This window comes from Hordeum vulgare, chromosome 3H (assembly GCF_904849725.1).
Source record: "Hordeum vulgare subsp. vulgare chromosome 3H, MorexV3_pseudomolecules_assembly, whole genome shotgun sequence".
Taxonomy (NCBI): domain Eukaryota; kingdom Viridiplantae; phylum Streptophyta; class Magnoliopsida; order Poales; family Poaceae; genus Hordeum; species Hordeum vulgare.
In genome coordinates this window covers 515,149,672-515,176,495 of record NC_058520.1, presented here as the reverse complement: position 1 = coordinate 515,176,495, position 26,824 = coordinate 515,149,672, and positions in this window count along the sequence as shown.

The window sequence follows — 26,824 nt, the reverse complement described above, 5'->3', positions numbered from 1 at the left end:
CTAGCTGAGCTGGGGATTGAACTCCCGCAAGAGGCTATCACTGACAGAATTCTTCAATCACTGCCACCTAGCTATAAGAGCTTTGTGTTGAACTATAACATGCAAGGGATGAGCAAGTCACCCGGCGAGTTATTCGCAATGCTGAAAGTCGCAGAGTTAGAACTTCGGAAAGAACATCAAGTGTTGATGGTCAATAAGACCATTGGTTTCAAGAGAAACATCAAAGGCAAGAAGGGTAACTCCAAGAAGAGCGGCAAGCCTGTTGCCAATCTGACGAAGAAACCCAAGGCTGGACCTAAGCCGGAAACAGAGTGTTATTATTGGAAGGGAATGGGTCACTGGAAGCGCAACTGCCCGAAGTATTTGGCTGATAAGAAGGCGGCCAAAGAAAAATCAGGTATATTTGATATACATGTTATTGATGTGTACTTAACCAACTCTCGTAGTAGTGACTGGGTATTTGATACTCGTTGTGTTGCTCATATTTGCAACTCGAAGCAGGAACTGTGGAATAAACGAAGGTTGTCAAAGGATGAAGTGACGATTCGCGTGGGAAATGGTTCCAAGGTTGATGCAATCGCCATCGGCACAGTCTCACTTCACTGACCATCAGGATTAGTTATGAACTTAAATAGTTGTTATTTAGTGCATGCGTTAAGCATGAACATTATATCTAGATCTTGTTTATTGCGACACGGTTACTCATTTAAGTCAGAGAATAATGGTTGTTCTATTTCTATAAGTAATATATTTTATGGTCATGCACCCAATGTGAGAGGATTGTTCATATTGAATCTTGATTGTGATGATACACATATACATAACATTGAGACCAAAAGATGTAGAGTTAACAATGATAGCGCCATGTTTTTGTGGCACTGCCGCTTACGTCATATTGGTGTAAAGCGCATGAAGAAACTCCATTCCGATGGGCTTTTGGAGTCACTTGATTTTGAATCACTTGACACGTGCGAACCGTGCCTCATGGGCAAGATGACTAAGACTCCATTCTCCGGAACAATGGAGCGTGCAAGTGACTTGTTGGAAATCATACATACCGATGTGTGCGGTCCAATGAGTGTGGAGGCGCGTGGCGGATATCGTTATTTTCTCACCTTCACTAAGGATTTGAGTAGGTATGGATATATCTACTTGATGAAGCACAAGTCTAAAACATTTGAAAAGTTCAAGCAATTTTAGAGTGAAGTTGAAAATCATCATAACAAGAAGATCAAGTTCCTACGGTCTGATCGTGGGGGTGAGTATCTGAGTTTCGAGTTTGGTGCTCACTTAAGACAATGTTGAATTGTTTCACAGTTGACACCGCCTGGAACACGACAGCGTAATGGTGTGTCCGAACGTCGTAATCATACCTTATTAGAAATGGTGCGATCTATGATGTCTCTTACCGATTTGCCGTTATCGTTTTGGGGTTATGCATTAGAGACAGCTGCATTCACTTTAAATAGGGCACCATCAAAATCCGTCGAGACGACACCATACGAGTTGTGGTATGGCAAGAGGCCAAAGTTGTCGTTTCTTAAAGTTTGGTGATGTGGTTCTTATGTCAAAAAGCTTCAGCCTGAAAAGCTGGAACCCAAAGCGGAAAAGTGCGTCTTCATAGGTTACCCAAAGGAGACAGTTGGGTACACCTTCTATCTCAAATCTTAGGGAAAAGTGTTTGTTGCTAAGAATTGAGCTTTTCTTGAGAAGGAGTTTCTGTCGAAAGAATTGAGTGGGAGGAAGATAGAACTTGATGAGGTTGTCGAACCTCTAATCCCTCTAGATGGTGGCTTAGGGCAAGGGTAAACCTCTGTTGAAGCGACGCCGGTTGAGGAGGAAGTTAATGATGATGATCATGAAACTTCGGATCAAGTTCTTATCGGACCTCGCAGGTCGACAAGATCATGTACTGCTCGTGAGTGGTACGGTAATCATGTCTTGTCAATTATGTTGTTAGACAACAATGAACCTGCGAATTATGAAGAAGCAATGGTGGGCCCGGATACCAACAATTGGCTGGAGGCCATGAAGTCCGAGATAGGATCTATGTATGAAAACGAAGTGTGGACTTTGGAAGTATTACCTGATGGCCGCAAGGCTATTCGGAACAAATGGATCTTTAAGAAGAAGAGGGACGCGGACGGTAATGTGACCGTTTATAAAGCTCTACTTGTGGCAAAGGGTTTTTCACAAGTTCAAGGAATTGACTACGATGAGACATTCTCACCGGTAGTGATGCTTAAGTTCGTCAGAATCATGTTAGCAATAGCTGCATTTTTCGATTATGAAATCTGGCAGATGGATGTCAAAACGGCGTTCGTTAACGGTTTTCTTAAGGAAGAGTTGTATATGATGCAACACGAAGGTTTTGTCGATCTAGAGAATGCTAACAAAGTATGCAAGCTCCAGCGATCCATTTATGGACTGGTGCAAGCATCTCGGAGTTGGAATAAGCGCTTTGATGAAGTGATCAAAGCGTTTGGGTTTATAAAAGTTGTTGGAGAATCTTGTATTTACAAGAAAGTGAGTGGGAGCTCTGTGGAGTTTCTAATATTATATGTGAATGACATATTGCTGATTAGAAACAATGTGGAGTTTTTAGAGAGCATAAAAGATTACTTAAACAAGTGTTTCTCTATGAAGGACCTAGGAGAAGTTGCTTACATTCTAGGCATTAAGATCTATAGGGATAGATCGAGACGCCTGATAGGACTTTCACAAAGCACATACCTTGATAAAGTTTTGAAGAAGTTCAAAATGGAACAGTCCAAGAAGGGGTTCTAGCCAGTATTACAAGGTATAAAATTGAATAAGACTCAGTGTCCAGTAACTGCGGAAGATCGAGAAAAGATGAGTACTGTCCCCTATGCTTCAGCCATAGGGTCTATCATGTATGCAATGTTGTGCACTAGACCGGATGTCAGCGTGGCCATAAGTATGGCAATCAGGTTTCAAAGTAATCCAGGAATGGATCATTGGATGGCGGTCAAGAATATTCTGAAGTACCTGAAAAGGACTAAGGAAATGTTTCTCATTTATGGAGGTGACGAAGAGTTCGTCGTAAAGGGTTACGTTGATGCAAGATTTGACACTGATCCGGATGACTCTAAGTCTCAAACCGGATACGTATTTATTCTTAATGGGGGTGCGGTAAGATGGTGCAGTTCCAAGCAAAGCGTCGTAGCAGATTCTACATGTGAAGCGGAGTAGATGGCTGCCTTGGAGGCAGCTAAGGAGGGTGTCTGGATGAAGCAGTTCATGATGGATCTTGGAGTTGTGCCGAACACATTAAATTCAATAACTCTGTTCTGTGACAACATTGATGCCATTGCTTTAGCAAAGGAACCAAGGTTTCACAAGAAGACCAGACACATCAAACGATGCTTCAACCTCATCCGCGACTACGTTCACGAAGAGGGTGTAAATATTTGCAAAGTGCACACGGATCTGAATGTAGCAGATCCGCTGACTAAACCTCTTCCACGGGCAAAACATGATCAACACCAGAACTGTATGGGTGTTAGATTCATTACAATGTAAATCACATAGCGATGCGAGGACTAGATTATTGACTCTAGTGCAAGTGGGATACTGTTGGAAATATGCCCTAGAGGCAATGATAAAATAGTTATATTATATTTCCTGTTTCAAGATAATCGTTTATTATCCATGCTATAATTGTATTGAATGAAAGCATAGATACATGTATGGATATATAGACAAAATAATGTACCTAGCAAGCCTCTAGTTGGCTAGCCAGTTGATCAAGGATGGTTAAGGTTTTCTGACCATATGCAAGTGTTGTCACTTGATAACGGGATCACATCATTAGGAGAATCATGTGATGGACTAGACCCAAACTATGAACGTAGCATGTGATCGTGTCATTTTATTGCTATTGTTTTTTTGTGTGTCAAGTATTCATTCCTATGACCATGATATCATATAACTCACTGACATCGGGGGAATACCTTGTGTGTATCAAACGTCACAACGTAAATGGGTGACTATAAAGGTGCTCTACAGGTATCTCCGAAGGTGTCCGTTGAGTTAGTATGGATCAAGATTGGGATTTGTCACTCCGTTTGACGGAGATGTATCTCAGGGCCCACTCAGTAATACAACATCACAAACAAGCCTTGCAAGCAATGTGACTCAGATGTAAGTCACGGGATCTTGTGTTACCGAACGAGTAAAGAGACTTGCCGGTAACGAGATTGAAATAGGTATACGAATACCGACGATCGAATCTCGGGCAAGTAACATACCGAAGGACAAAGGGAATGACATACGGGATTATATGAATCCTTGGCACAGATGTTCAACTGATGATATCTTCGTAGAATATGTAGGATCCAATATGGACATCCAGGTCCCGCTATTGGATATTTACCGGGGAGTGTCTTGGGTCATGTCTACATAGTTCTCGAACCCGCAGGGTCTGCACACCTAAGGTTTGATGATGTTTTAGTATAGTTGAGTTATATGTGTGGTTACCGAATGTAGTTCGGAGTCCCGTATAAGATCACAGACGTCACGAGGGTTTCCAAAATGGTCCGCAAACGAAGATTGATATATAGGATGGTTTCATCTGGTCACCGGAAAGTTTCGGGCATTACCGACATTGTACCGGGAGTGACGAATGGGTTCCGGGTATTCACCGGGAGGGGCCCACCCACCCGGGAGTGAGCCCACTGAACCTAGGGTGGTGCACCAGCCCTTAGTGGGCTGGTGAGGCCAGCCCAATAGGGCCATGGCGCCACAAGTGGAAAATACCAAAAGAAAAGAAAAAAAAGGAAAGAGGAAGGTGGGAAGGAAGGAGGGGACTCCTTCCCCCAAACCGAATTGGGGTGGGAGTCTGCTGCTAGCAGTCCCCGGCAACTACACTAGAAGAATGTTGTTGACGTGTTCCTGACTTGATGCCTTCGCGGCAACAGAGCCAGAACTGCTCCCAGTTGCTCAACAATTAGCAATTGTCTTGCAATGGCCCACCAGCGCGTGGGTTCGCGGCAGTTTTTGAGGGTAGGGGGGCTGTACCTTGGTTGGGGGCTTGGCGCGAGGGCAGCACGCGGCGGCTCCAAGTCCCCCGGATCTGGATCACAAGCACCATCCATGTCTTCTCCTTCGCCAGCCGTTGTCGCCCCTCCACATACCTTTTTCTTTCTTTCTTGAGGAAGAAGAAGGTGATCGGGGGTGAAAGGAGGGAAAACCCTATTCGTCGCTCTATGCGAATCGGTGTCGGGGCTTCGCAGAGAGCGGAATGGGGGGGTATGGACTGGCGGGCTGCAGCGCCCCGGTTTTTGGAACCTTCTAGAGGTTCCGAGCCGATTTTTTTGGTTTTGGGAAACTTTTAGAAGATTGTTGGTTCGCTAGACGGGAAGTGAAAGGATACTCTCAAGTATTAGCAGTTGAATGCGTCAGATTCAACCGCACCTGAAAGATTAGTATCTATAAGCAAAGTATAAGTAGCAAAGTACTATGATAGCAACGATGCCAGAAACGATCTGTTGACAAGGCAGACTATTCCTAACTGATGTATCAATGGCGCCAGTAAGTTGCCCGTGGACGGGAAATATTCTTTCTCGTCAACGTCGAGCGAAAAAGTATTGAAGCAGGTAGCAGCTGTGTACCGAGTAACAGAAGTGGCAAGTAACAGCAGTAGCAAGTAGCAACAGTAGCAAGTAGCAACAGTAGTGACAACAGTAGCAAGTAGCAACGGTAGTAACAGCAGTAGCAAGGCAAAACAAGTAACAACAGCAGTGGGACAAACTCGTAGGCAATGGGTCGGTGATTCGTTTGGATGACATTCATCATGCAACAGTTATAACACGGACAGATATGTGGCTAGCTCCCGTTCGTCAATGTGATGTCGGCATGCATTCCGTGTGTAGTCATACGTGCTTAGAGAAAAGAACTTGCATGACATCTATTGTCCATCCCTCCCGTGGCAGCGGGGTCCAAAAGGATACTACGGGATATTAATGTTCTCCTTTTAATAAATAACCAGAACAACGCATCAGCACTTGGTGAACACATGAACTCCTCAAACTATGGTCATCACCAGGAGTGGTTCCGGTTATTGTCACTCCGGGGTTGCCGGGTCATAACACATAGTTGGTAGCTACAACTTGCAAGATCGGATCTAAAACACACATATATTGGTGACAACATAATAATTTCAGATCTGAAATCATGGCACTCGAGCCCTAGTGACAAGCATTAAGCATGGCAAATTAGTAGCAACATCAATCTCAGAACATAGTGGATACTAGGGATCAATCCCCGTCAAAACTAAATCGATTACATGATAGATCTCATCCTACTCATCACCGCCCAGCGAGCCTACGAATAGATTACTCACGAACGATGAAGAGCTTCATGGAATTGGAGATGGAAGAAGGTTGATGATGATGATGGCGACGATTACCCCTCTCCGGAGCCCAAAACGGACTCCAGATCTGCCCTCCAGATGAAGAACAGGATGTGGCGGCGCTTCCGTATCGCAAACGCGATGAAATCTTCTCTCCTTATTTTTTCTGGACAAAAGTGAATTTATAGAGCTGGAGTTGGCGGCGGCAGACCCACGTGGGCCCCACAAGCTTAGTTGTCGCGGCCAGGGGGCCGCGGCAACACGGCTTGTGGCCCACTGGCCCATCCCCTCCGGTGGATCTTTGCGCACGTATATTTCATATTTTCCAGAAATATTCTCCGTAAATTTTCAGGACGTTCCGAGAACTTTCATTTCTGCACAAAAACAACACCATGGCAATTCTGCTGAAAACAGCGTCAGTCCGGGTTAGTTCCAACCAAATCATGCAAATTAGAGTCCAAAGCAAGGGCAAAAGAGTTTGGAAAAGTAGTTACGATAGAAACGTATCAACTCCCCCAAGCTTAAAACCTTGCTTGTCCTCAAGCAACTCAGTTGACAAACTGAAAGAGAAAGAAAAACTTTGACAAACTCTGTTTGATCTTGTTGTTGCAACTATGTCTAACTCGTAACCAGGATTTCAGCAAGATCACTAGTTAACCACATAAGCAAGCGACACAAAGGTCTCACGGTAAACTAATATCAATGGCATAATCAGCAAGCGAGCAAATAATAATGAGTTTTAGATACCAATAATTCAATCAAAACAAGCATGAAACAATATGAATAGGTGGTATCTCGCTAGCTCTTTCTGAGACCGCAAAATATAAATGCAGAGCACTTTCAAAGATCAAGGGTTGACTAAACATTGTAATTCATAGCAACGAAGATCCATTCATAGTCATACTCAATATCAATCAAAAGCAAAGCATAAAAAATGACAGAGGTGCTCTCTAATTGGCGCTTAAATAAGAAGAGGATGACTGAACAGGAAAATAAATAGACAGACCCTTCGCAGAGGGAAGCATTGATTTGCAGAGGTGCCAGAGCTCGAACTTTGAAAACAGAGATAATAATTTTGGGTGATATGTTTTCATTGTCAACGCAATGACCAAGAGTTCTCAATATCTTCCACTACACTCATGCTATAGGCGGTTCCCAAACAGAAAAGTAAAGTTTTAACTCCCCCACCACCAATCAATCACACTCCACGGCTAGCCGAATCCTCGGGTACCGTCCATACTAACATCAATCCGAGGGGAGTCTTGTTTTACAGTTATGTTTTCGATTTAAGCGTGGAACTAGGCATTCCAATTACCGGCCCCTTTTTGGTGAATGACAGTGAATAAACACATGTCGAGGACAACACGCCTAACATGGAAGATACCAATAGCCCCCTGTCACCACATGAGCGGTTCAGGCATGCAAAACAGATTATTTCTTGAAGGTTTAGAGAATGGCACATGCAAATTTACTTGGAATGGTAGGTAAATACCGCAAATAGGTAGGTATGGTGGACTCTCATGGAAAAACTTTTGGGTTTATGGAAGTGGATGCACAAGCAGTATTCCGCTTACTACAAGTGAAGGCTAGCAAAAGACTGGGAAGCGACCAACTAGAGAGCGACAACGGTCATCAAGATGCAATGTGTTTGACTAACATGGAGTTCAAGCATGAACACGATACAAATCGCCATGAACACGAACATCATAGAGGCTATGTTGATTTTGTTTCAACTACATGCATGAACATGCGCCAAGTCAAGCCACTTGAAACATTCAAAGGAGAATACCATCCTATCATACTACATCATAGTCATCTCAAAATCTATGTTGGCATTCAAGACAAACCATTATAAGCTCCTAGCTAAATAAGCATGGCATCAGAAACTATGATCTCTAAGTTGTCATTGCAAACATGGTTCTCTCACAACAAAGCTGAATCTGGGATGACAAGCTAGTCATATTTACAAAAACAAAATAGAAAGAGTTCATACCAGCTTTTCCAGTCTCAGTCACTTCACCATATATCATCATTATTGCCTTTCACTTGCACGATCGAACGATGTGAACAATAATAAGAGTGCTCGTGCATTGGACTAAGCTGAATCTGTAGGCAAACACAAAGGAGAAGACAAAGTAATATGGCTCTTTGAAAGCTAAACAGGTATGCATACAAGAGCCAATGAACATTGTAACCAATATCTTCTACCTTGACCCAAAGAAAAAGAAAACTATTTACACGGGAAAGCTCCCAACAAGCAAAAAGAAGAAACGAAAATCTTTTAGGGTTTTCTCAAAAGGACACAAAACAAGAAAACAAGAAAATGAAAATAAACTAGCATGGATAATACAGTGGCAAAGTGTAAACACCGACGAACAAAGTGAAAGCATAAGCATGAATGTAAGGTCGGTGAGAACATGTACTCCCCCAAGCTTAGGCTTTTGGCCTAGCTTGGTCTACTCCCAAGGCGGGAAATAACCAGCTCCGGGATACTCCGGAGCGGACTGTGGATGCCACTGCTGTGTGAGCTCCTCTGGCTCCCACTGATAAATTGGCGTCTGGTACTCGAATGGTGGCTCGGGCACGGGCACCTATGGTTGGGCTAAGCCCCAATATGCGTAGATGTCCGAGGGCATAATATTGTACCTGCCTGCATGAAGATCGAACAAAGAAGGAGCAGGAAAAGTAATAGTCTCTCGAGTACCCTGACTAAATACCAGGTTATAAATCATCCGTCTACTAGCATCTCTATCCAGAAAATCATGGCGAACCATGCTGTCATAATCCAGATATTTCTCAGGAAGAAGCATCTCTTCTTCCTCGCGAAGTCTAATAGGTATCTCAAAGTGTCTAGCAAGACGAGTAGCATAGATACCTCCATAGACGACACCTTTGGAACGGTTTGTGTTCAACCGCTGAGCTACTATAGCACCTAGGCTATAAGTCTTAGTGCTATAAAGGCCTTCGCGCAAAACTGCAAGGTCTGGAGAGCTAAGTGATCCAGCCTCCCCACGGCCAATCAAACATTTTCCCACAAATAATGAGAAGTACCGAAGCACAGGAAAATGTATGCTAGCAATTCTAGCACGAGACTCTCCTCTCTCCTCTCCAACAGCAATAGTACCTATGAAATCCTCCAAGTCCCATGGACAAGGATCATGAATATCCCCAACATAAGGTAATTTGCATGCATTGCAAAAATCCTGTAGTGTCATGCACTGGGGGATATCGTACAACATGAACTCAACCATGGGAGGATTCTTCCTCGTATAAAAGTTGAAGCTTTGAACGAAAATATTGGTGAGAAGGAGGTATTGTGAGCACTTATCTTCAATGAACGCGGTGAGACATGCGTTCTTCACCAAGTAATAAAAGTCTTCATAAAGCCCAGCAGCTCGCAAAAATTCATCACTTGGCCACTCGCACGCTCGAACTTCTGTGACTCGAGGAACCACGTACTTGGGGTGGTTCTTCTCATCCTCCTTGGGGTTACGGCTTGAAGAGCCTCTCAAGAACCTCCTCATCTTTTCCTTTTTCTAGCTCTAAAAAATTCTGAAAATTTAGAGACTTCGAAAGAAAAGTGAGTAAATTAACCCAACTCGTAGCAATTACTCCTACTAGGGCCTAGAGACCGTATCACGCGCTAAAACTACTTGGGACCAGCTAAAATCAACATTTCAAGCTCAAGAACAGGGTCACCAAGGTAGTAAGAATACGCGAAAGATAAAGAACTAGAGCAAAAACTAATTGGACCAATGGAGGAGTCACTTACCAAGGAGTAATTTCCCCAAAACGGTTCGGAGAATGATGCTTTGAGCAAGGAGATCGAAAATCACAGCCAAATGAGCAAGAACACGGGTTTGAGCTGCTAAACAATTTTTTCTGGAGGTAGAAGAAGAGGATGGGAGCTGGAATGAGTGGATGGGGCCCCTGTGGGCCCCACAAGCTTGCTTGCCGCGGCCAGGGAGGTGGCCGCGGTGATAGGGCTTGTGGCCCACTGGTGTGGCCCCCAGGCCAGCTCTCAATCCCAGTATTTTTCAAATATTCCAGAAAAAATCATACTAGATTTTCAGGACCATCGGAGAACTTTTATTTTCGGGGTATTTTTCTACCAGACGCTAAAATAGGAAACAGGGAAAACTAAACTAAATCTATCATTTTTATTCTAAGCAAAAGAAAGTGAAGGCTTAAAAACAGAGGTATGTGACTCTTTGATTCATCCATTTCATGGTCATCGAAAGAAATCCGTCAATGGGGTTGATCAAATCCTCATGACAAAACTTTCTCGAATCACAAAAGAGAACGGAGAATTTTCGAATAGCCACTAAGCTACCTCAATGGGGATGTGAATCTCCCCAAGAAGCAAATCATACTTCATCTTGACACGAGGAATAGGGCATTCAAAGATCCCAAAAAGAATCGATGAAGTTTTTTCGATAGCATTGATGCAATGTACTTGATATCGTTTCTTTGGAAAGTGCACGGTATGCTCATTACCGTTGACATGGAAAGTGACATTGCCTTTGTTGCAATCTATAACAGCCCCCGAAGTGTTTAAAAAGGGTATTCCGAGGATGACGGCCATGGTATCGTCCTCGGGAATATCCAAGATAACAAAGTTTGTTAAGATAGTGGTATTAGCAACCACAACAGGCACATCCTCGCAAATGCCGACAGGAAATAAAGCAGTTGATTTGTCGGCCATTTGCAGAGAGATTTCTGTGGGTGTCAACTTATCCAGTTCAAGTCTACGATAAAGAGAGAGAGGCATAACACTAACTCCGGCTCCAATGTCACATAAGGCAGTTCTTACGTAGTTTCCTTTAATGGAGCAAGGTATAGTGGGCACTCCGGGATCACCAAGTTTCTTAGGAGTTCCACCTTTGAAAGTGTAATTGGCAATCATGGTGGAGATCTCAAGATCTGGCATCTTCCGTTTATTGGTCACGATATCTTTCACGTACTTGGCATATGGAGACATTTTGAGCATATCAACTAACCGCATCTGCAGAAAGACGGGTCTTATCATTTCAATAAAGCACTCAAAATCCTCATCATCCTTTTTCTTGGATGGCTTAGGAGGAAAGGGCATGGGTCTCTAAACCCATGGCTCCCTTTCTTTACCATGCTTCCTAGAAGTGAAGTCATTCTTATCATATCCCTTAGGTTGTGGGTTATCAGGATTAACCGTAGGTTCAATCACCACATTCTCATCATTGCTAGGTTGGGCATTATTATGAACATCGCTGTCCATATTGTCACCAGGTTCATGTTCATCACCAGATTGTGTTTCTGCATCAGACGCAGAAATATCATTTGGTTCTTCAGGTGTGACAGTATTTGGTGAACTCACATGCAGGTTTCTATCATCCCTCTTCTTCTCCTTAGGATGACTGGGTGTATCAGCATTAATTCCACGAGAATCTTGATCAATTCTCTTAGGATGACCCTCAGGATACAAAGGTTCCTGAGTCATTTTGCCTCCTCAAGTAATGACTCTGACAGAGTTGTCATTTAATTCATTGAGCAAGTCATTCTGAGCTTTAAGTACTTGTTATACCTGAGTAGTAATCATAGAGGCATGTTTACTCAAAAGATTCAGATCATTGACATTTCTGTCTACACAAGCACTTAACTGACTAAGCATACGAGTACTTTGTTCCAAATGTCTACTAACATAATCATTGAAACTCTGTTGTTTGGCAACAAAGTTGTCAAATTCATCAAAGCATAAGCTAGCATGTTTATCAAAAGGAATATCACTCTCATCAAACCTACGCAGAGAATTCACTTCTACTACTTGTATCGGGTTATCGAGACCATGGATCTCTTCGATAGGTGGTAGATTTTTGACATCTTCAGATCTAATGCCTTTCTCTTGCATAGATTTCTTGGCTTATTGCATATCTTCGGGACTGAGGAATAGAATACCTCTTTTCTTTGGAGTTGGCTTAGGAGGTGATTCGGGAAAAGTCCAAGTATTATCGTTGATCAAGATTTTATTCCGTAGAGTCTCAGCTTGTTCTACAGTTCGTTCCCTAAAAACACAACCGGCACAACTATCTAGGTGGTCCCTAGAAGCATCGGTAAGTCCGTTATAGAAGATATCAAGTATCTCGTTCTTCTTAAGAGGGTGATCAGGCAAAGCATTCTGTAGCTGGATGAGCCACCCCCAAGTTTGTGGGAGACTCTCTTCTTTTAGTTGAGCAAAGTTATATATTTCCTAAAAGGCAGCTTGCTTCTTATGGGCAGGGAAATATTTCTCACAGAAGTAATAGACCATATCCTGGGGACTACTCACACATCAGGAGCAAGAGAAGTGAACCAGGCTTTAGCGTCATCCTTTAGAGAGAAAGGAAACAGCTTAAGGATATAGTAGTAGCGGATCTTCTCCTCACTAGTGAAAAGGGTGGCTATATCGTGTAATTTGGTAAGATGGGCTACGACCGTCTCAGACTCATAACCGTGGAAAGGATCAGATTCGACTACAGAGATTATCTCAGGATCGACAGAGAATTCATAATCCTTATCGGCAATAAAGATAGGTGAAGTGGCAAACTTCGGGTCGTATTTCATCCTAGCTTTCAGAGATTTTTCCTTCCACTTGAGAAGTAATTTCTCAGCGTCATAGGCATCCTTACACGCAAGAAAATCCTCAGCTATCTCTCCCTCCATAATGTAACCCTCAGGTATATCACGCAATTCATATCTAGGAGAGCTAGATCTAGCAGGAGCAAAAGCAGGTTCTATCTCAATAGTATCGGCAGTTTCAGAAGCATCAAGAGCATTAGCAGTAACTCTAGCAATATGAGCATCAAGGAATACCCCTAGTGGCACATCAGGCAAGGTAGTATCTCTAGCAGTATCAAGCATAGCATCATCAGGCAAAACAGCATCTCTAGCATCATTAGGCAAAGCAGTATCAGGCAAAGCATCTCTAGCAGTATCAGGCATAGCATCTCTAGCAGTATCACGAATAGTAGCATCATAAGCATCATCAAGCACACGCGACATATCAAGATTTCTAGCAGGAGGTGGTGTCGCAAACTTACTCATAACTGAAGGTGAATCACGTGCAGAGCTAGATGGCAGTTCCTTAACTCTCCTCGTAGTTGAGGGCAAGACTTTGGTTTTTGGATCTTTCAGATTCTTCATAGTGATCAGCAGATATAAATCCCAAGTGACTCAGAGAATATAGCTATCCTTCCCCGGCAACGGCGCCAGAAAAAAGCTGCTGCTAGCAGTCCCCGGCAACGACACTAGAAGAATATTGTTGACGTGTTCCTGACTTGATGCCTTCGCGGCAACAGAGCCAGAATTGCTCCCAGTTGCTCAACAATTAGCAATTGTCTTGCAATGGCCCACCAGCGCGTGGGTTCGCGGCAGTTTTCGAGGGTAGAGTATTCAACCCAAATTTGTTGGTTCGCGAGACGGGAAGTGAAAGGATACTCTCAAATATTAGCAGCTGAATGCATCATATTCAACCGCACCTGAAAGATTAGTATCTACAAGCAAATTATCAGTAGCAAAGTAGTATGATAGCAACGATGCCAGAAATGATCTGTTGACAAGGCAGACTATTCCTAACTGTTGTATCAATGGCGCCAGTAAGTTGCCCGTGGACGGGAAATATTCTTTCCGATCAACGTCGAGCGAAAAAGTATTATAGCAGGTAGCAGCAGTGTAACGAGTAACATAAGTGGCAAGGAACAGCAGTAGTGACAGCAGTAGCAAGTAGCAACAGTAGCAAGTAACAGCAGTAGCAAGTCGCAACAGTAGTGACAATAGTAGCAAGTAACAACCGTAGTAACAGCAGTAGCAAGGCAAAGCAAGTAACAGCAGCAGTGGGACAAACTCGTAGGAAATGGGTCGGTGATTCGTTTGGATGACATTCATCATGCAACAGTTATAACACAGAGAGATATGTGGCTAGCTCCCGTTAGTCAATGTGATGTAGGGGTGCATTATGTGTGTAGTCATACGTGCTTAGGGAAAAGAACTTGCATGACATCTATTGTCCATCCTCCCGTGGCAGCGGGGTCCAAAAGGATACTACGGGATATTAAAGTTCCCCTTTTAATAAAGAACCGGAACAACGCATTAGCACTTGGTGAACACATGAACTCCTCAAACTATGGTCATCACCAGGAGTGGTTCCAGTTATTGTCACTCCGGGGTTGCCGGGTCATAACACATAGTAGGTAACTACAACTTGCAAGATCGGATCTAAAACACACATATATTGGTGACAACATAATAATTTCAGATCTGAAATCATGGCATTCGGGCCCTAGTGACAAGCATTAAGCATGGCAATGTAGTAGCAACATCAATCTCAAAACATAGTGGATACTAGGGATCAACCCTCGTCAAAACTAACTCGATTACATGATAGATCTCATCCTACTCATCACCGCCCAGCGAGCCTACGAATAGATTACTCACGAACGATGAAGAGCTTCATGGAATTGGAGAGGGAAGAAGGTTGATGATGACGATGGCGATGATTTCCCCTCTCCGGAGCCCAAAACGGACTCCAGATCTGCCCTCCAGATGAAGAACAGGATGTGGCGGCGCCTCCGTATCGCAAACGCGATGAAATCTTCTCACCTTATTTTTTCTGGACGAAAGTGAATTTATAGAGCTGGAGTTGGGGGTGGCAGACCCACATGGGCCCCACAATCTTGGTTGTCGTGGCCAGGGGGGTTGCGGCAACAAGGCTTGTGGCCCACAGGCCCATCCCCTTCTGTGGATCTTTGCGCAGGTATTTTTCATATTTTCCATAAATATTCTCTGTAAATTTTCAGGACGTTTCGAGAACTTTCATTTCTGCACAAAAACAGCACCATGGAAATTATGCTGAAAACAGCGTTAGTCCGGGTTAGTTCCATTCAAATCATGCAAATTAGAGTCCAAAACAAGGGCAAAAGAGTTTGGAAAAGTAGATACGATGGAGATGTATCAGAGTCCACCTCCTCCCGCTCGGCCGGAGACCTCAAGGCTAGCCGCTCCCCTCCTCCTATATATATTGGTGGTTTAGGGCTTTTTGAGACACAACTTTGCCACGCGCAACTCAAACCTATACCACGTAATTCTTCCTCTAGATCGGATTTCTATAGAGCTTGGGCAGAGCCTTGCAGGAGTAGATCATCACCACCAGCGGAGCACCGTCACGCTGCCAAAGAACTCATCTACTTCTTCGTCTCTCTTGAAGGATCAAGAAGGCCGAGATCGTCATCGAGTTGTACGTGTGCTGAACGCGGAGGTGCCGTCCGTTCGGCGCTAGATCAGAACGGATCGTGGGACGACGGTGATTTGAATCACGAAGTTGTACCACTACATCAACTGTGTTTCTTAACGCTTCCCGCTTAGCGATCTACAAGGGTATGTAGATCTAATCTCCTCTCGTAGATGGACATCACCATGATAGGTATTCGTGTGAGTAGGAATTTTTTTATTTCCCATACAACGTTCCCAAACAATATTTTGCTAGCCTCTTCGGTACTGTGCATTGCGCTTTCTCACCTTGAGAGTTGGTGCAAACTTCGCCGGTGCATCCAAATGTTTGGCATGATACACTGTGTCATCATAAGCCTCATTATATCTTTCCTCAAAACAGCCACCATACCTACCTATTAAGGCATTTCCATAGCCTTTCCGAGATACATTGCCATGCAACATCCACCATCTCATGACTTGATCTTCATGTCATACATGATTTTGCTTGATCGAGGAGCCGCATACTAGTTGGGCCTTGCCCTTATTATTGCTACATGACGCGCTAGTTTCATTGCATATCCTGCTACACTGGCAGAGGCATACATTTGCATACATCATGATAGTTTTCAGTTGTCTTTATGTTGAGTACTTCTTATAAAGTGTGAAGATCTTCTTTTTACTCTCGTAAAACATAGAGTGTTGCCCTTAACTGAGGAAAAGATCCCAAAGAGGACAAATTAAAAGATCCTAAAGAGGAAAAATTAAAAGATCCCACAAAGGACAAATGAGAAATAAATATAAAGAGCCAAAGAGGCCACAAAAAAAGAAATAAAAAAAGAGAAGGGGGCAACACTACTATTCCTTTTGAAAGATCCACACTCGTACTCCATTGTTATATTTGTACTACATAGAGATTATCATTCATGCATAACTATGTAGGGACCTTTACACTATAGAACTTGGCTTGTATATTCCAATGATGAGCCTCCTCAAAATGAGCTCTAGGTCTTCATGAGCAAGCAAGTTGGATGCACCCCCACTTGTTCCATTGGAGAGCTTACCTTAGCTCATACGTGCATCCGTTGCATGGCAATCCCTACTCCTCACATCATATCTATCATTTGGATTTCTCTCGCCTATGGTTGTCCTCACTGATGTGAGACTTTCACACCTTTTTGTCTTCCTTTCCCGCCATTATTCTCTTTTCCATCCTAAGTGCCAACATATCTTTGTTGCGCTCATCCATTGCATGAGTGCTCAAAGTCGAAAGGGAGAGGATCATTTTGACTTGTGCCAGACTAGTGGTCTGGGGATGAGTCAAAATAAAATTCCGAAGGAGACCAAGTGTGAAGTTTAGTAGATTGAGTTCTCAATTAAAATATTTTTATGCTCTCAACCCATCTCCCACTTCTTGCATGCAAACACCATTTGGAGACATTCAAGTCACGGACAGCGAGAGCTCTTGCACCTTTATTACTTGAATTGCATATCTTACTTGCTTTACTTTGATGTTCTTATATGTGTGTTAGCATGTCACCACATAAATTATTTGTGTTATCATTTACCTACTCCAGGACGAGCAGGAACTAAGCTTGGGGATGTTGATACGTCCCAAACGTATCTATAATTTCTGTTTGTTCCATGATCTTTTGGGTGACATTGTTATACGTTTTGCTACACTTTTATACCTTTTTACACATATTTGGACTAACCTACTAACTCAGTGCACCCAGTGCCAGTTTCTGTCTCCTGCTGTCTTTTTTGCAGGGACTTTTACCCCAATTTACACAATCCCAAAAATCCCAAGAAAAATATATAAAAATAAGCGGGGCGGAAGCTTCTAGAGGCATCAAGGTGGGCCAGAGGGGAGCCAGGGCCTGCCCAGGAGGCCTCTCTGCGCTGCCCCCCCTCCTGGTCGCGCCCACATCTCGCCTGGGTGGGGGCCACCTCCATTGGTGCTCTCCTTTGGCCTATGTTTACCTCTCTGATAGGAAACCCTTTGAGAGGATCCAGAATCGCGAATTTCTCCATCGTTCCGCCGTCGCCTCGCTCCCGAGAACGGGAGGATCAGAAGACCTCTTCCCGGCACCCTGCCGGAGGGAGGATTGACCTCCGGGAGCTTCTCCACCACCATGGACGCTTCATGGACGTGTCGTGAGTAGTCCTCCTTGGACCATGAGTCCATGACCAGTAGCTATGTGATGTCTTCTCTCCAATCTTGTGCTTAAATGTTTAGCCCTTGTGAGTTGCCCTACATGATCAAGGCATCTATGTAATTTTCCCGCTATTTCCATGCTTGGTTTGCTGGGATCCGATGGATTATGAGATTATGTTCAGATTGTGATGAGTTATATATTTGGTTGTCCTTTTATATTATGTTCTTAGGTAATTCCTGCATGTTCTCTGTTGCTTTTTATTGCTTTGGCCGACTAGTAGATTATAAATCCAAGAGGGAGCGTTATGCATTATTGTGGGTTCATGCCCCCTGATGTCTAGCTTGAGTGACAGAAACATGAGACTAGGGGATGTGTTGTTGCCACCAGGGAGAAAACAACGGTGCTTGTGACCGCGGTTGCAAGGATTGTTTAGCTTACGCAAAGTTTGTTAATGCAATTGTCCGTTGCTTTGAGTTTACACTCTGGGTGGGGCTCACAACTTAATACCAGCGAGATGTTTTGGATAGATACCTCAAGGTGGATGATTAGTAAGTAGATGCTGATGAATAAACGGTCTACTTGTCTGGGTGTACTGCCCATTACTTTTGAGCCTCTAACTTTCTTGTAGAATGATTAGCATTGTGGTGCGTTTATAATTCTGTCAATTGCCTAGCTGTAATTTGTTTACCCAGCATAGTTGTTTATCATCTTTTGAGAGAGAGACATCACTAGTGAATATCATGTGACTCAAGTCCATATTACCACCATTGCTTACACCTCCACCATTTACTGCTTATATTTACTTTCCCGTTGCAATTACTATCACTATTCCCGCTTGTGTTTTGATCCTTTGCAAACTACAAGGCCGGAGAGATTGACAACCTCTCTGAACTCGTTGGCAGCAAAGTTATTTGTTGTGTGTGCAGGTCCACGTCTTCTGCAAGCGCCAGAACATCGGATACCTACTTGTTGATCGTTGGAGTCCTCCTGGTTTGATAAACCTTACAATCCCCGAGTAAGGGAAATCCGCTGCTGACTACATCTTCACCTTCCACTTGGGGTAACCAACGAGGGGCGAGAAGTATATCCATCAACTCGTCATCACCGTGGCACGGGGAACGACGGCACTGGGGCCCGAGGGACCGGCATCGAGTATGCGTGCACGACACCCGTCCAGGGGTTGTAGCCACCGACCCAGTTTGGGGTGGGCTGCTGCTGGTGCTGTTGTGGATGAGGGGCATCACCCACCTGCGGCGGTTGTTGCTGACGACCGCCGCGTCGGCCGCCATGGCGGCGCCCGTTGGTGGGCGCATGAGGCGACGGGGGGGGGGGGGGAGGAGGCGTCATTGGCCGCGTGCGGAAGGGGCACCAACGACGATTGCGGCGAGGGTGCGGGGGCCCGCTGCTACTGGGAAGCAGCCAGCGATGGAGGAGGCCCGCCGCGGGTGGTGTCGGCGGCGAGAGCAACATGCATGGCTCTGCTCTTCACCTGCTTCATCCGGCATTCCTCCAGCCGAAGATAGGCCACGAACTTGGCGAAGGAGGGCTCAGTGATGAGGGATAGATTGGTCACGGCGTTGTTGAAGTCCTCGTTGAGGCCGACTGTCAGCGTGTTGACGAGAGTATCGTCATCGATTTTCGCGCCAATGTCACGGTGCTCGTCGGCAAGAGACTTGAGTCGGAGATAGTAGTCGTCGACGGAGGAGTTGTCCTGGTGGCACCAAAAGAACTCTTGTTGTAGAAAAGCGTGACGTTGAAGGCGATTGTCGGTGAAGAGCCCGTTCAGCTTAGTCCAGACAGAGCAGGCATTGTCACCATCATGTACGACCGTATGAAAGAGGTCGGGCGAGATGGTGAGGAAGAACTAGCGAATGAGCGTGGCGTCGATGGCGGACCACTCGTGATGAGCGGGAACGAGGCTGGAGTCGACGGTGCTATCCACGTGGTCGAGGAGCTTGTACTCCCGGAACACAAGGAAGAAGTAGGTCTTCCAAGCGTAGGAGGAGGAGTCCGTCTGGGCGAGACGGATAGGAATCCACTCATGGATGTTGAGGTTGCGGATGTCGGTGGAGTCGGGTGGGTTGGCTTCAGCAAACGGGTTGGAGCCGCTTGAGAACAACATGAGGGCGGCGACGGCGCGGGGGAGGCGCGACGACAACGGTAGGGATGGTGCGGCGGCACGAGAAGGGCGGGGCAACAGCAGGGGAAGGCGCAGCGGCGGCGGCGCAATCTGGGAAGACGCGCAGCGGCGACGACAGGTGAAGAGGCGGCGGCACGATCTAGAGAAAGGCGCGGCGGCAGCGGTGGCTGGAACGGCGGCGGCGACGCGATTGGGAGGAGATGCGGTGGCGGCGGCGCTATTGGAAGGAGACGCGGGGGCGGCGATGGCGGGTGAACAAGATCGCAAGTTGATAGGAATAGGATCCCTACCAGACGTAGATCGCAGGTTATATGGGTGGAAGGGTGGCTGGCATGGCGCTGGGCGCGGGTGCCGGTGGCGAGGCGCCGTTGTTGCACGAGAGAGAGAGAGAATTGAGGCGGCTAGGGTTAGGGCGCCGGCTCGTGCTAGGATCCGATCAAATAGATTGATTATGCTTAACCTCAAACGGTGTCTTTTACATGAGTATATATAATCTCTATAGGCTAAGAAATATAATAAACGGGGCTAAGCCCTAATACTCTTGCTTTAACTCGGCCTTCGTTGGTTATAATGTAATCCGGTCATAACATCTCTTTTCGCGTGCGCAAACAATTCGTTCTCGAAATGAAAGTCTGAAAAATGCTTGCGGAACTCCTCAAAAGTTTTCAATGAAGAGAAGTACGTTTTTGCTTGAACAGGAGACATATAAGTACTCCTTCCGCTCCCAAATACATCCTCTGTTTTTGTATATAATACGTTTTGGCAGTTAAATCGTTTTTTAGAGGATTATACTCAGTGAATTCAAAATAAGACGTGCTTTAAAAGACGAACCTGATAATATCAATTCTGAGCAGAATAGATTATCCGATTAATTCTTCGTAAGGCTCGATTTTGAGAGTCAAATGCATCTTACACAACTGATAAAGTAGAGTTTCATGTCTGCATCATGCGGCTCGTTTCACCAAAATGGTGTGGATTTTATTACTATAGTCAACGACGAATTTGTCAGGAAACCACTCAGAGATTGATGGTCAATTTCGTAACCAGCCACTGGTCGTACTATAGAAAAAATGTTTTGTTTGTTCTCATATTGAAATATATATTTGTTAAAAATGTAATCGACGTTGAGTGACTAGTCAACTTTTAGACTTATGAAGACACATGTGTCTCGATGTGCATCTCCACGTAGAATTAAATGACATAGAAGTCTCAAAATAGATTTTCGTCCCGCTATATTACTATGCAACCACCCGATACAACTGTGAGATTATCGTTGGGGCAAGCAACACATCAAACCCAAAAGGAAAAGAGAAAATAAAAAAAATACCAACAACGGTAGCTCGACATAGCGCGGATGGTTAGCCACCGTTGCGCCCTTCGGAATCTTCCCACCAGCATCCCAAGCTTCGAACCATCGTGTACCAAGCAACTCTTGGGGAACGTCGCATGGGAAACAAAAAAATTCCTACGCGCACGAAGACCTATTACGGTGATGTCCATCTATGAGAGGAGATTTGGATCTACGTACCCTTGTAGATCGCACTGCATGGAGCGTTAAGAAACGATGTTGATGTAGTGGAACGTTCCGCGATTCAGATCGTCATAGTCGTACTATCTTATCACGATCCATCCCGCGAACTTCATCATGATCCGTCCCGCGAACTTCATCACGATCCATCCCGCGAACTTCATCACGATCCGTCCTGCGAACTTCATCACGATCCTTCCTGATCTAGTGCCGAACGGACGGCACCTCCGCGTTCAGCACACGTACAGCTCGATGACGATCTCCACCTTCTTGATCCAGCAAGAGAGGACGGAGAGGTAGAAGAGTTCTTCGGCAGTGTGACGACGCGCCAGTGGTGGTGATGGTCTACTCCGGCAGGGCTTGCCTAAGCTCCGCAGAAATACGATCTAGAGGAAAAACTGTGTGGTATAGGGTCGAGCAGCACGCGGCAAAGTTGTGTCTCAAAAACCCTCAATACCACTAGTATATATAGGAGGGAGGGAGGGGAGGAGACAGCCTCAAACCCTCATGGTTTGGCCGAAATTGGAGGTGGAGGAGTCCTACTCTAATCCTACTTGGAGTAGGATTCCACCTTCCTACTTGGAAACTCTTTCCACCTTGTGTTTTTTTCCTTCTCAAACCTTATGGGCCTTAGTGGGAACTTATTCCAGCCCACTAGGGGCTGGTTTATCTCTTCCCATAGCCCATGAGACCCCTTGGGGCATGACACCCCTCCCGATGGTCCCCGACACCCCTCCCGACACCCCCGGTAAACTACCGATTAGCCCAAAACTTTTCTGCTGACCAAAACAGGACTTCCTATATATCAATCTTTACCTCCGGACCATTCCGGAGCTCCTCCTGACGTCATGGATATCATCTGGGACTCCGAACAACTTTTGGTTACCAACACCTATAACTCAACTATACCAAAACGTCATCGAACCTTAAGTGTGCAGACCGTGCGAGTCCGAGAACTATGTAGACATGACCTGAGGTACTCCTCGGTCAATATCCAATAGCGGGACCTGGATACCCATATTGGATCCTACATATTCTCCGAAGATATTATCGGTTGAACCTTAGTGTCAAGGATTCATATAATCCCGTATGTCATTCCCTTTGTCCTTCGGTATGTTACTTGCCCGAGATTCGACCGTCGGTATCCGCATACCTATTTCAATCTCGTTACCAGCAAGTCTCTTTACTCGTTCCTTAATACAAGATCCCGTGACTTACACTTAGTCACATTGCTTGCAAGGCTTGTGTGTGATGTTGTATTACCGAGTGGGCCCCGAGATACCTCTCCGTCACACGGAGTGACAAATCCCAGTCTTGATCCATACTAACTCAACGAACACCTTCGGAGATACCTGTAGAACACCTTTATAGTCACCCAGTTACGTTGTGACGTTTGATGCACACAAGGTATTCCTCCGGTGCCAATGAGTTATATGATCTCATGGTCATAGGAACAAATACTTGACACGCAGAAAACTATAGCAATGAAACGGCACGATCAATATACTACGTTCATAGTTTGGGTCTTGTCCATCACATGATTCTACTAATGATGTGATCCCGTTATCAAGTGACATCACTTGTCTATGGTTAGGAAACCTTGACCATCTTTGATCAACGGGCTAGTCAACTAGAGGCTTACTAGGGACAGTGTGTTGTCTATGTATCCACACATGTATTTGAGTTTCCAATCAATACAATTCTAGCATGGATAATAAACTATTATTATGAACAAGGAAATATAATAATAACTAATTTATTATTGTCTCTAGGGCATATTTCCAACAGTGTCCCACTTGCACTAGAGTCAATAATCTAGTTCACGTCACCATGTGATTTCAACGAATCCAACACCCATATAGTTCTGGGGTATGATCACGTCTTGCTCGTGAGAGAGATTTTAGTCAATGGTTCTGAAACTTTCAGATCCGTGTGTTCTTTACAAATCTTTATGTCATCTTATAGACGCTGCTACTACGTGCTATTCAGAAATACTCCAAATATCTACTCTACTATACAAATCCGTTTGACTACTCATAGTTATTCAGATTAGTGTCAAAGCTTGCATCGATGTAACCCATTACGACGAACTCTTTAACCACCTCCATAATCGAGAAAAATTCCTTAGTCCATTAGTTACTAAGGATAACTTTGACCGATGTTCAGTGATTCAATCCTGGATCACTCTCTGTACCTCTTAACAGACTTGTGGCAAGGCACATATCACGTGCGGTACACAGCATGGCATACTGTAGAGTCTACGACTAAGGCATAGGGGACGACCTTCGTCCTTTCTCTTTCTTCTGCCGTGGTCGGGCTTTTGAGTCTTACTCATATTCACAACTTACGATACAGCCAAGAACTCCTTCTTTGCTGATCTATTTTGAACTCCTTCAAAATCTTGTCAAGGTATGCATTTCATTTGAAAGTTCTGTTTCACCATTTTGATCTATCTCCATAGACCTTGATGCTTAATGTTTTAAGTAGCTCTATCCAGGTCTTCCTTTGAAAAAACCCTTTCAAACAACCTTTATGCTTTACATAAATTCTACATTTACTTCTGATCAACAATATGTCAACCACATATACTTTATCAGAAAAACTATAGTGCTCCCACGCACTTCTTTGGAAATACAAGTTTCTCATAAACCTTGTACAAACCCAAAAGCTTTGATCATCTCATCAAAGCATATATTCCAACTCCGAGATGCTTGTACCAGTCCATAAAAGGATCGCTGGAGCTTGCATACTTGTTAGTATCCTTAGGATCGACAAAACCTTCTCATTGTATCACATACAATCTTTCCTCAAGGAAACCGTTGAGGAAACAATGTTTTGTGTTCCTATGTGCAATATTTCACAAATAATGCAGCAACTACTAACATAATTCCAACAAACTTTTAGCATTGCTACGAGTGAGAAAGTCACATCATAGTCAACTCTTTGATCTTGTCGAAAACATCTTTGCGACAAGTCGAGCTTTTCTTAATAGTGACTTATCACCATCATCGTCTGTGTTCCTTTTAAAGATCCATCTTTACTTAATATTCTTACTACCATCAAGTAGTTCTTCCAAAGTCTACACTTTGTTTTATACATGGATCCACTCTCGGATTTCATGGCCTCTAGCCATTTGTTGGAATCTGGGCCCACCATTGCTTCTCCATAACTCGTAGGTTCATTGTTACTCAACAACATGACCTCCAAGACAGGGTTACCGTACCACTCTGTAGTAGTACACGACCGTTGTAGACCTACGAGGTTTGTAGTAACTTGATCCGAAGCTCTAATGATCAATATCATCAGCTTCCACTTCAATTGGTGTAGGCGCCACAGGAACAACTTCATGCGCCCTGCTACACACTGGTTGAAGTGACGGTTCAATAACCTCATCAAGTTCCACCACTCTCCCACTCAATTCTTTCGAGAGAAACATTTCCTCGAGAAAGGATCCATTTCTAGAAACAAACACTTTGCTTCCGGATCTGAGATAGGAGATCTATCCAACTGTTTTGGATATCCTATGAAGATGCATTTATCCGCTTTGCGTTCGAGCTTATCAGACTGAAACCTTTTCACATAAGCATCGCAGCCCCAAACTTTCAAGAAAGGACAACTTAGGTTTCTCTAATCCATAGTCTATATTGTGTCATCTCAACGGAAATATGCGGTGCCCTATTTAAAGTGAATGTGGTTGTCTCTAATGCATAACCCATAAACGATAGTGGTAATTCGATAAGAGACATCATAGTATGCACCATATCAAAATAGGGCGTAGCTATGACGTTCGGACACACCATCACACTATGGTGTTCAAGGTGGCATGAATCGTGAAACAATTTCCACATTGTCTTTAACTGTGTACCAAAACTCGCAACTCAGATATTCATCTCTATGATCATATCGTAGACAGTTTATCCTCTTGTCACGACGATCTTCACTCTGAAATAGCATTGAACTTTTCAATATTTAAAACTTGTGATTCATCAAGTAAATATTCCTGTATCTACTCAAATCGTCAGTGAAGTAAGAACATAACGATATCCACTATGTGCCTTAGCACTCATTGGACTGCACACATAAAAAATGTATTACTCCCAACAAGTTACTCTCTTGTTTCATGTGGCATAATTTGCATGTCTCAAGTGATTCAAAATCAAGTGAGTCCAAATGATCCATCTCTATGGAGCTTCTTCATGCATTTATACCAACAGGTATGGTTTGCATGTCTCAAACATTTCAAAAATGAGTGAGTACAAAGATCCATCGGCATGGAGCTTCTTCATGCATTTTACACCAACATGATCAAGTGGCAGTGCCACAACTAAGTGGTACTATAATTATTACTTTATATCTTTTGGCACCAATATTATGAACATGTGTAACACTATGATCGAGATTCAATAAACCATTGAGGGTAATTATTCAAGCAAATAGAATAACTATTATTCTCTTTAAATGAATAATCGTATTGCAATAAACACGATCCAATCATGTTCATGCTCAACGCAAACACCAAATAAAAATTATTTAGGTTTTACCACCAATCCCGATGCTAGAGGGAGCATGCGATGTTTGATCACATCAACCTTGGAAACACTTCCAACACATATCTTCACCTCGCCTTTAGCCAGTCTCCATTTATACCGTAGCTTTCATTTCGAGTTACTAATTACTTAGCAACCGAACCGGTATCCAATACCCTCGTGCTACTAGGAGTACCAGTAAAGCACACATCAATATCATGTATATCACATATACTTGTGTCGACTTTTGCCAGCCTTCTTTTTTACCAAGTATCTAGGGTAGCTCCGCCTCAGTGACCGTTCCCCTCATAACAGAAGCACTTAGTCTCAGGTTTGGGTTCAATCTTTGGTTTCTTCATTAGAGCAGCAACTGGTTTGCCGTTCCATGAAGTATCCCTTCTAGCCCTTGCCCTTCTTGAAACTAGGGGTTTTACTAACCATCAACAATTGATGCTCCTTCTTGATTTCTACTTTCGCAGTGTCAAACATTGCGAATCAGTCAAGGATCATCATATCAATCCTTGATATGTTACAGTTCATCACGAAGCTCTAGCAGCTTAGTGGCAGTGACTTTGGAGAACCATCACTATCTCATCTGGAAGATTAACTCCCACTTGATTCAAGCGATTGTTGTACTCAGACAATCTGAGAACATGCTCAATGATTTGAGCTTTTCTCCTTTAGTTTGTAGGCAAAGAATCTTGTCAGAGGTCTTATACCTCTCAACAAGGGCACGAGCATGAAATCTCAATTTCATCTCTTAGAACATCTCTTATGTTCCGCGACGTTTTCAAAACGTCTTTGGCGCCTTGCTTCTAAGCCATTAAGTATTGCGCACTGAACTATCACGTAGTCATCAAAAACGTGTATGTCAGATGTTCG